We start from the raw sequence: 11,969 nt of genomic DNA on the forward strand, positions 1-11,969 counted from the left end.
CTTTCAAGTGATGCCCTATCCACCCTATTCGCCCAACCTGGCTCTTTCTGACTATTATCTCTTCCCCAATCTCAAAAAACACCTAAAGGAACAATGATTTGGGAGCGTTCCGAAGGCAACTAATGCTGCAAATGAGTGGTTACACCAGCAGTCGGAAGAATTTTATTTGCAGGGACTTAAGAAGCTGCAGGACAGATGTTGCAAGTGCATTGACTTCCTGGGGGAATATGTAGAATAGTGTGGCAGTTAAGGGCTCATGTACACTGCAGCTGATAAACTCACGTTTAGGAGTTGTTCAGTGTTTTTTTTCAGCAGCCCCTGAACTCATCCTAATGTTTTCCTATGTGTCCATGTACACAACTTTGTTTACAGTCATTTATAGGCATTTGAGTTTACAGTCGTTTTTTCAATGCAGAAAACTTGCGTTCAGCGTCGATTTTATCAGCATTTCAAACGCAAAACACTTGTAAACGTGGCAAATCGCGTTTATAATCATTTACGTCTGAATTTTTTTTTAACTCTTCCAGGTCCCAATGCTGTCCAGAGCCTTTATTCATCATGGAAAATGCACGCAAAGCCTTTTCAATGTACTCAGATGGACAAAACACTTAACACAGGATGATCCTACTAAGCTTGTCACACATTGCACTGACCAATTCACACCTCAGACCTCTCCACCCTTGGAAACAAAAGATATGTTAATGACCATTCACACCTCAAATTCCAAATGAAGACCCCCTGCCAGGTGACCATAATGACTCACTCCACCAGACACCTATCCAGGGAGGGACTGACCATTAAAGCACACGGGTGTTGTTTGAGTGTGGGAGAGGGCATAGGGGCCCCATGATCCCCTAATGCCCGGGGGCCCCATGGGTTTTCAGTCCTCCCCTGCACCTATCCCACCCTTGGAAACAAAAGAAATATTAATGAGCAACTCACACCAAATTATCTCAACACATACTGCTGTCTCTGCTTCTACTCTCTGTATTTCTCTGAAACAGTCTGAAATAGTTAATAATTTACCACTTTTCAGTGCATTCTGGGCATTTGGGAGGTTCTCCTGTGCTTATCTTTAAAAAACGCTTCTAAACGCAAACTTGCATAAACACGTTGTGCAAATGCCGCTAAACAGACGTTTTTAACCTACTTTTTCCAGCAGTCAATTTCCATCGTTCAGAAGTGTCCCGTGTACATGGGGCCTTATGCAGGCCATAGATGGGGAGAAAACCGGCCAATTTTTCTTTAAAAAAATGAAAAATCGGTCGTTCAAGCAGCCGATGTTACCAGGAATGGTAAAAAAAAAATCAGCCAATTTTCATCCCATCTACAGCCGGCAAAAAGTGTCCCTGCAGAGAGCTCCGCTATTTCTTTAACATTTATAGCGGCTGCAACAATGTATCTATTTGTATCCATTTTGGATACAGATGTTTTTATTCGGAAACAAATAGATACATTATTGCAACCGCTATAAATGTCAAAGCACTGTCAAAGAAATAGCGGAGCTCTCTGCAGGGACACTTTTTGCCGGACTGGAATTCTTCTTCTTCTTCATCCTCTTCTTCTTCCTCTTCTTCTTCCTCTTCTTCTTCATCCTCTTCTTCTTCATCCTCTTCTTCTTCATCCTCTTCTTCCTCTTTTTCTTCTTCATCCTCTTCTTCCTCTTCTTCTTCCTCTTCTTCTTCTTCATCCTCTTCTTCCTCTTCTTCTTCCTCATCATCCTCTTCTTCTTCATCATCCTCTTCTTCCTCATCCTCTTCTTCTTCTTCATCCTCTTCTTCTTCTTCTTCATCCTCTTCTTCTTCATCATCCTCTTCTTCTTCTATTTCTTCTTCTTTTTGTCTTCCTCTTGCAGGTCACTGCTCATGCGCAGATTTTTTATCGGTAAAAAGATTGGCCGATTTGCCCATAATTACCGCGAAAATCGGCCGATTGGCAAAATCGGCCGATCTTTTTCCAACTTTACAGATAAAAAAAATCTGCCAAAATACCAAAAAACGGCCGAACAATTAACCCACTAACGATCCGAAAATTGGCCGATTTTATTTTCGGCCGATTTTTGACCCATCTATGGCCTGCATTACAGCTTCCTAGCTCAGTTTTTTCTGTGTAAGGCTCAATACTTATCAGCACCCCTTCATAGTCTCCTGGCTCCTAAGTCTACAAAACAGTATGAATGTTAATAACTCTGTTACGTAATACCAAGCTGAAGAAAAGGGGAAGAGGAAAAAGAACCTTTAAAAACAAGTCAGCAATTGCAACTCCTATATTTAAGAGGTTTCTTTCAATAGTACATAATATAGCAAAGGTTGAAACATAAGATTTGATTGGACTTCACCTTTTAATTTGTTTGTACGCCAGACAGAGTTTGTAGTTGAAAGGAAAAATCGAGTATCTAGCTGCTCGTCCCCAGCATAAATGCAAATAGAAATATCCCCCTTTGGGACTTGAATGCAGCCATCATACCATCACATATATATTCATAAAAAAACTTTTTTTTATACTCATATGCTTTATTGTACAAAATTGTTAATAAAAATTACATCATGATTTAAAAACATCCCATCTTGAATTCCAGTATTTTTATGACTGCTCTGATCATCATTAATCACTTAATCTTTTTGCATGTATGAAAATGGACATTGTATAGTTGTTATTGACATTCTTCTCTACAATTTACTATTAATCCTTAATATGTTCATTTAGAGATCCCTTTTGCTGCAATGTTCCCTGAAGAAGATCTAAAAGTGAAATGATCAAAATGCATTGGGTTTTTTCTGGGAATGCTGTATAGTTGTAATTTCAGGGAATGCTGTATTGTTATAATTTTACAAAGAGAATATATCCCTGGAATAACTATCAGAGCTTGTGTGTTTTTAAATCATGATGTATTATTTATTAACATTTTTGTACAATAAAGCAAATGAGTTTTAAAAAAGTTTTTTTATTAACATATATGTGATGGTATGACCACTGCATTAAAGTCCCAAAGGGGTTTATTTCTATTTGTATTTTGTAATTGTGCCTGGAGTGTAGACACCCACCCCATCCCCATCCACAGTGCCCCATCAGTTATATAAAACAGCTGAAACAGTGAAAAGGTCAGGGATCGGGGACCCTGTGATTCCTTCTTATGATGAGATTGGCAGAGATAGATGCCTTGGCTATAATTCAATCATGTGTGACTTTCATTACTATTTATGTTGTTAGTTACCTATTTCAAATGAATAAATATGAATCATACTTATAATTGAATATATCTTTGGTGTTCTGAATGCAGGGCTGTATTTAGAAAATCCAAAACCCACCTAAAGGACAACACCCTATAGTACAATCTCTGACCATTGTGTCATGCAGTTCTTTAGTTAATTTATAATTTATAAACTATTTTTTAGTTTATTTAATAATTACTAGTAGAATGTGCTGTTGGAGACAAAAGGTATTTGATTTTTGTGCAGAACTACTTTTTAACCATTTAGACCACCAAACTATAGAATGGGATAATTTTACTATCAAGAGTCTTCTGACTCCTTTCAACGTTCCCCGCATACAATAAAGAGTCTTCTGACTCCTTGCAACATTCCCCCCCCCCCACCAGTTCTCTTACTGGATTCCCATAGGTGTCCAGGAGATGAAACAAAAAGAAAAAATGTCACAGTGCCTTATGGTAACTAATTGACTAGCCCTGCCTGAATGATTAAGGATTTATTAAAGAGTGTCAGTATCTGCAGGGCAAATCCTTTAAATAACAGTTTTCTAATGTAGGATCTGGGGCCAATACACCGAGACTTTGCTATTTCTAGGTATAGCACTCCTGGCATTTTCATAACTGCAATGTGGTATCAGTTTAATCTTCCTTTGCAGACATACCAAAGCTTGATTTTACATTGTGCTAATGGAGACATTTCACACTAAATTGCTGCATGTTTTGCCTGCGAGTGTGAAAACACAAAGCTGCTCTGTGTGAAAAGGCCCACACACATTCCACAGCAAAACAAAGAAAAGGAATGGAGGAAAAATTATCCAGGCAGACGCTGCATAGTTAAAGAGGACCTATGTGCTTTTTAATGTTGTTAGATATATACAGTTGCGTAACAATAGCCATATCAGCCTATATGGCTGCTATGGGGCCAGGGGGTGAAAGGGGACCCCATCAGAGGCAAATTAAAAATAGAAAATCTGCATACATGTAAAGATAACACAAATTCATTATTTATTTATTATTTATTTCAGGTACTTATATAGCGCCGTCAATTTGACCAGTGCTTTACATGTACTGTATATTGTACATTCATATCAGTCCCTAACCCTCAAGGGGCGCACAATCTAAGGTCCCTAACTCACATTCATACATACACATACTAGGGACAATTTAGACAGGATCCAATTCACCTACCAGCATGTCTTTGGAGTGTGGGGGGAAACCGGAGTACCCGGAGGAAACCCATGCAGGCACAGGGAGGACATGCAAACTCCAGGTTGGCTAACTCCTCTGTTGGCTAAAGCAAAAACTCGCAAGCCTAAAAATGCCTGAAACAAAAAGCGAAAAAACTCCAAAATCACATGAAAAGGCTCAAGTGTGAATCCAGGTTCAAAAGACTTGTTTTTCTATTTAGCTTATGATTATACAGTATATGCACAGAAGTTAGACATATTTGTTAATTAGGAATCTGATCAGTTTCAGTGTTTACCAGGATAAATAGTATAAATCTTGGCAGCGGGGACACAGACAACAATATTTCTGGATCAGGAATATTTTTTCTGCACTCTCTAATGATATTATACAGACACAATGTACTTGGTAGCATGCGACTATGTCATCTTTGCTTACACCATGCATCAATGACATTTCATTTGCTAAGTGTGTATCATAAACAATAATTGCCATATTTTTAAAGAAATAATTGTTTTAACATTTTTATTGCATCTCAGTGCTGCAGCTACTTTAAAAAGTTGCCAAGTGTCCTGTTCTATTACAAAAGGAATAACAGGCACATAAATGATGTAAGTGGACGGATAATATTCCAGATAGGCAAGGGATAATCCAGTAAGCACTAGGGCAGGCTGTGATAGAGTGAAGCAATACTTTGAAATAGGAGAACACAAACAGAAAAAACACAGCGCCTCTAAGTGTAGACTGTAGAGTAATTTATTTGTTAAACGTAAGTATATAAACTCACATCTTAGTGTAATAAAACAGGCTCATAAGGGTATTTATATATATGTGTGATTTTTTTACTATTTTCATTTAATATTTGACATTTATAAAGATAGTTTGTGTTTATTATTATTATACAGGATTTATATAGCACCAACAGTTTGCTCAGCGCTTTACAGTATAGAGGGAGACAATACAGCAACAATAAAGTTCAATACAAGAGGGATAGGAGGGCCCTGCTCCTTGGAGCTTATCTAATTTAACTTCCAATCACCGTTTTTTTTTTTGTATTAATGCATATGCAGCAGGGACGAGATGCTATAGTGTACTCCTCTGGGGAAGGGGGTACGGGATTTTTTGTTTTCCACTATGATTGCTTATTACAATGATGACCACTGTATAAGCAATCATTTACACTGTGTTTGGCATCTATTCATAATGCCATTGTTTGCTATTGTGATAGCTGTGATTGGCCCTGTACTATGTGATCACTGTGACCAATTACAGAGATCACAGTAGTAAGCAATGGTGTCATGAGTGACTGCTATTGTTTAATACTTTTCATGTGATTGCTGTGATTGGACACAGCGATTCCATGGTATCAGGACCAACCACAAAAGCCCAGTATACCGATTTGCTACAGATTGCCCTTGTGTGTGGCCCTGAGGCTTAGAGCTGGTGTGTGCGTCCACTCAGAACAACACTTGTCCGGCATTGGCCAAGCAGGATGTGGTTAATATTGTCATTGACCGCAAAAGAAAGGTGTGGACATTAATATCATTGCCATAGACCACCAATGAAAGCAGGGGGATTTATTATTGCTAACACTGACCACCAATAATAGGAGGGGGCTTTGTTATCACTGCCACTGACCACCAATGAAAGGAGGGGGGTTAATATTACTGGAACAGACTATCAATGCTGAAGTTCATCGTTGTTCCCGCTGACAACCACATTAAGCAGTATTATCTTTCCAATTATTTTCAAATGTTGGCACCATGCGTTTCCTGTCTACGTACGATACAAGCACTCTAGCAACAGCCTTATGACATTTCTCAGGGTGAGTTTCCTGACAGTGTCAACAGTGGACTATGCCTGTGTAATATGTGTTGAAATGGCCACACCTAGTGTCCATTGAGAACCCATGTAACAGCCTGGTTAAAGAAACCACTGTTTCCCCTGCTTTCTGGTTTTAATAACAGCATGTGCCTTAGTGGAAACTTTATGTAGCACTACCCCCTTAGGGATTGCTGATGAATTTGGATCCCCCTATAGTCCTGCTCAGCCAGTTATTTAGCATTTTTCCACACAAGCTCTCATCCGTAGACAGAAATCAGTGTGTTATGTTATTTTAGTGAGGAGATCATAACTTGGATGGGGTAAGGGGTGTGTTGGATGTCCAAGGGAACCGAAATCTGAGCTATTCACAGCTTCTGTTCACTGACACAGTTGTACTCCAGTTGTACCATCCAGACCCTAGATGACCTCCTCTTCACCCAGCAATCTGAAGGCTTCTCTTCCTGAGCAGGGAATCTGGCTCCTGTTCCTTTAAATTAGGTGCACAGTCACTAGCAGAGGGCTAATCTGGTTTTCCACCAGAGTGCTCCTTCTCCTATCTGCCCAGGGGGTGCAGGTGTACTCACTCAGATCCTGTCCAGTACCGCTTGCAGGATTGCTGCTGCACCAGGCCTATCAGCTGGGTTGCTCCTTCCCTGTCATATTCCTCACTCAGCAGGCCAGTGAGTTCCTCCTTTCCAGCTCCAGGGTCACAGGAAGGCCCTATCCGCAAGGCCTCCTGGCAGGCTTCCTCCTCCAGCCTCACATCTTCCTGCTCCACACTCCTCTCCCACCACCACATTCCTGCTAGTGAGCAGGCTCTTCCATTATTAAGGGAGCCCCAGCCCCTTGCCAAACCTTCTGTCGGGGATTGGCTGAGGTACCAGGAGTGTAGCCAGCCACTCCTCAGATCCACACACTGCCTCCAAGGTTCTCCTCCAAAAGCCTCAGAGCAGGGGGAAATTCCAGAGGGGCTGGCCTGTAGAGTCTCGCAGTCCTGACCAGAATTTGACTCCTCTGACTATCTCAGCTAAGCTGCTAATCAGCTTCTCACTAACCATCAGGGTCTAGCTCCCCCTAGCTAAACTAGGAGGGTGTTAAATTTAGTTCCCACAATGCAATAGAAGCTGTCAGTCCATCATTGCCTTTTGTAACAGCAGAGATCTCACCACCAGACAAAACCGTTAGATAATTTAAAATCTATGTAATAAAAACTTTTTTTGTATGGATAGAGAAAGGAGGGGCTAGACCCACTGTCAGTTTTTACTGAAGTCTTTGTCCCGCTAAAAAGATTCACTATCTCTATTCATCCTCGTTTAGGGGCATTGCTAGACCCTGGCACCAAGGGCATGTGTCCCAGGTCATCTATTGAGTGCCCTGTGTCTCCTTTGAGATGTGAAGGTAATACATTCCAGGCATTATGGTTGGGGTCAGCAAGACGTTAATCGAAGGGTCAGTTGTGGCCAGCTGATCGGTGGATCAGGAACACAGCTCTGCATTCCCAGTCATTCCCCTGCCTCCGCCATTCTCCTGTTCACTGGAAAGCAGAGAGGTGAAGGGTCACAGTACTGGATAGATGGCGGGGGCTGGAGCTGCCAGAGTGAACTGCTCACATTAACCAACTGATGATTGGTTTCCAGGCGGTCCTACCAACCAATCACCAGCCTGTTAATGTGAAAAGTTAACTCTGGCAGCTCCAGCCCCCGCCATCTATCCAGTACTGTGATACTTCCTGTTCTCCTCTCCAGTGTACACCAGTGTAAGCAGGACAGTACTACCTACACACTGGTGTGAAGGGGACAGAGGACACAGGGGGGTGTGAAGGGGACAGAGGACACGGGGGGGTGTGAATGGGACAGAGGACACGGGGGGGTGTGAATGGGACAGAGGACACAGGGGGGTGTAAAGAGGACAGAGGACACTTGGGGTGTGTAAAGGGGACAGGGGACACGGGGGTGTGAAGGGGACAGAGGGCACAGGGGGGTGTGAAGAGGACAGAGGGCACAGGGGAGTGTGAAGAGGACAGAGGACAAGGGGGTGTGAAGGGGACAGAGGACACAGGGGGGTGTGAAGGGGACAGAGGACACGGGGCTGTGAAGAGGACAGAGGACACGGGGGTGTGAAGGGGACAGAGGACACGGGGGGGGTGTGTGAAGAGGACAGAAGACACGGGGGTGTGAAGAGGACAGAGGACACGGGGGTGTGAAGGGGACAGAGGACACAGGGGGGTGTGAAGGGGACAGAGGACACTAAATTGGAGGGGGGAGGGGTAGAGGACACTACAGGGGGGAGTAAGGGGACAGAGGACACTATGGGGAAGGGGGGATTAAAAGGGACACAGGACACTATAGTGTTGGGGGGGTGCATGTGAAGAGGACACTGCATTAGGGGGATAGAGGACACTACAGTGGGGGGCAGAGGACACTACGGGGGGGGGAGTGTAAAAGGGACAGAGGACAGTGCAGTGTGTGTGTGTGTGAAGGGGACAGAGGACACTGTGTTGGGGAGGGGGCAGAGGACACTACAGTAGGGGGGTGAAGGGGACAGAGGACACTGCTATGGGGGGGACAGGACACTGCTTTGGGGGTGCAGAGGACAGTGGTGGGGGTTGTGATGTGAAGGGAACAGAGGACAATACACTTGGAGGGGGGGGGATGTGAAGAGGGACAGAGGACACTACGTTGGGGAAGGGGGGGCAGAGGATACTACAGTAGGGGGGTGAAGGGGACAGAGGACACTGCTATGGGGGGGACAGGACACTGCTTTGGGGGTGCAGAGGACAGTGGCATGGGTTGTGATGTGAAGGGGACAGAGGACAATACACTTGGGGGGGATGTGAAGGGGGACAGAGGACACTGATTTGGGAGGGCACATGACACTACAGTATGGGGGGTTGTGATGGGGGAGGGGTACAGAGGACACTACAGTTGGGGGAGTGATGTGAAAGGGACAGAGGACACTCCTATAGGGGGAAGGGCGGAGTGTGGGTGTTGGGGCAGAGAGAGGTTAAACCGATAGAGGATTCCACCATCATTCATCAATGGCAGGTTTGAATATATAAGATTGGGTTTTATCAAAGTTGGTTGTTATACAGTGGCTAAATGGTTAGCACTTCCACCTGGCAGTACTAGGGTCCTTAGTTCAAATCCCAACCATGACACCACCTGCCCAGAGTTTGCATGTTCTCCCTGTGCCTGCGTGGGTTTACTCCAGGTACTCTGGGTATTTCCTCCCACACTCCAAAGACATGATGGTAGATCAATTGGATCCTGTCTAAATTGGCCCTAGTATGTGTATGTATGAATGTACAATAGGGACCTTAGATTGTACACTCATTGAAGGTTAGGGACTGATGTGAATGTAAATATATATATGTAAAGCACTGCATAAACTGACTGCGCTATATAAGTACCTGAAATAAATAAAATATACATATTGATATATTTACCCCACTTACTTGTATTACTGTACGGGGTTGGGTAGAGCGGTGTGATCCTTCCACCATTATTCACCAGTTACTAGCTTGAACACATAGAATGGATGTCAATGGTCTAGCCTTTTGCACACCGATTACAAGTACTTACAAAACGTAACATTCCAGGTGCACATGGTAGGGTAGAACATTCTAAGTTTCCACCAGAATTCACCAATTAGTGTTTGGTGAATGTAGCACAGCATTTTCATTCCATGCATTATACAGTTTTGAAATTTTGTATAGTTTATCTACAACTCATCTATTTCTAAGGTTGATTGCCGTGCTCATCCTTTGATTTTCTTTTTGATCAGTTAAAAAATATCATAGTAGTCTTGGATTTGACCCAAAGAGGTATTATACCAGCCCCTCAATGTTTTCATTTGTTTGCCCAGAGCTTTGCTTGGTCTAATAGGATCATAGAAATGCCCTTGGCTGTCACAAAGATAGAAAGTAAGGCAAAATAAAAACCCTTAGCGCTTTTCCCTATGTGCGGCAGCCCTTGCTACTCCTCTGAAAAGCGATCTATGGTGGATTGCTTGTTAGAGGTGTTTGACAGCAGTGAGGAAGCGATATGTTGCCTCCCGATTTAACCCAGCAAATGCTGCGGCAATGTGCCTCAATCACAAGTTTACTGGGCACGTGATGGTTGTGGCATGGATCAATAGACTTGCGTAGGTTACCTTCGGTAGCAATATGCAGTTTAATTTTTGACGTGTATACAGCCCTGAGTGGCTTGCATCTCTTTGTTCAGGTGGGAAGTCAGGGAGCTAAAAAACCTGCTCAACTGCCTGCTTTTACCACCCCCCTGTGAACGAACCCTTATAGTCATTACAAGAGTTGAGGGTAAATTTTCCAACAGGACACTTGTCTTGGTGACAACTGTCTAAAAAGGGAAATTTGCTCACTTTGGGAAAATATCTGCTTACTTCTTGTTGCACTAGGACAGGAAATGAAGAGAAATCTCCCTAATGGACATCAACCTAATAACTTGACTCTACTCTGTACATACAGTACACTTTAACTCTCCAGCAATTACAAAAATCTAAATTATAGATGAACTGACCCATTACATAGATGTCCTATTTTAAATGTTTTCTTTTCCGTCTGATCTCTCTGGATGTTTTAAAAATGTAATTTCTTTTAAGGATAAAACATAACAAAATGCAACTCATCTGCTGTGTCATCCCAGCCGTCTTCCTTCAGGTCTTGTTTTGAGCCTCCGAAATGTGGAGTGGAGTGAACAGATCACCCATATTAGTTGAAAACATTCTTCCTTTAATTGAAATGTAGACAGCAAGGCTTTTAAATGTATAAAACTTTTACATGGCAATGCTTTCTTTCTCTAAATGAATCATTATTTATAATACGTCTCTGACGGGAATGTCTGAGTAACGGTTATGTTTTGCAGAGATGGATTTTCCATTAAGAAAACTAACACCATAAAATGGAAATGGTTGTAAACATCTCCTATTCTATGCAGGAATTTAAGGGCGCTTTCACACTGCTGTGCTGCGGTTTGGCCACAGTTTTGGTGCAGCGCAGTGCACTTGCAGTTTTTATGCAGGTTACTTGCTCTTTCCTGTAGACTTCTAGAAGACTGGGCATTTTTGGTGCATTTTTTGAAAATGCACCAAAGATGCAGCATGCAGGACTTTTGGTGCGCTCTCAGAAAATACACCAAAATGCCTAATCTAATAGAAGTCAATGGGAAACTATGGTTGAGGTGATTGTAGCTGTATTAGTTATTAGTGCACTTGCGACAGAAACAATTGAGTACTGTCCGTGATACTTTTTTTATTTGCACTAACATACAATTTTCAGGACAAGCTTTCAGGGTATGTCCCCTTCCTCAAGGTCCAAGCAGTACCCTATGGGAAACCCACTCAAAAACTGCAGGTACACTGTGTTGCACCTGCACTGCAGCTGTAAAACCTAGTGCAAACACCAGATTATAGGCCTGCAGTGACAAGGCCAGAGTAGAACCTAGTTGCTTGCACTTGGGGTTTTGGGGTACAGTATGGGGATCAGATGAGGTGTGTAGTCTCCTGAAGTCATCTCAGACTTTTATAGCACCCTCATAGATAGCTAGTGGGAGCTAGATTTCAGATTGTTAGACAGGCTGAGTAGCAGCCTAAATGCAAAAGTCAGCCTTGTCAAATTGTGGTCAGAGCTGAGAGGTTCTGCAGATCAGCTCTCTAAGACTTCCCCCTACGCTAGAACTTTGGAGAAAGTTCTAGAAGCAGTGGGCAGAGGTAAGGAGTGGTTGATCTGCACTTTTGA

Source organism: Staurois parvus, unplaced genomic scaffold (assembly GCF_062004578.1).
Source record: "Staurois parvus isolate SC_StPar_1 unplaced genomic scaffold, SC_StPar_1.0 ptg000070l, whole genome shotgun sequence".
Lineage (NCBI taxonomy): Eukaryota > Metazoa > Chordata > Amphibia > Anura > Ranidae > Staurois > Staurois parvus.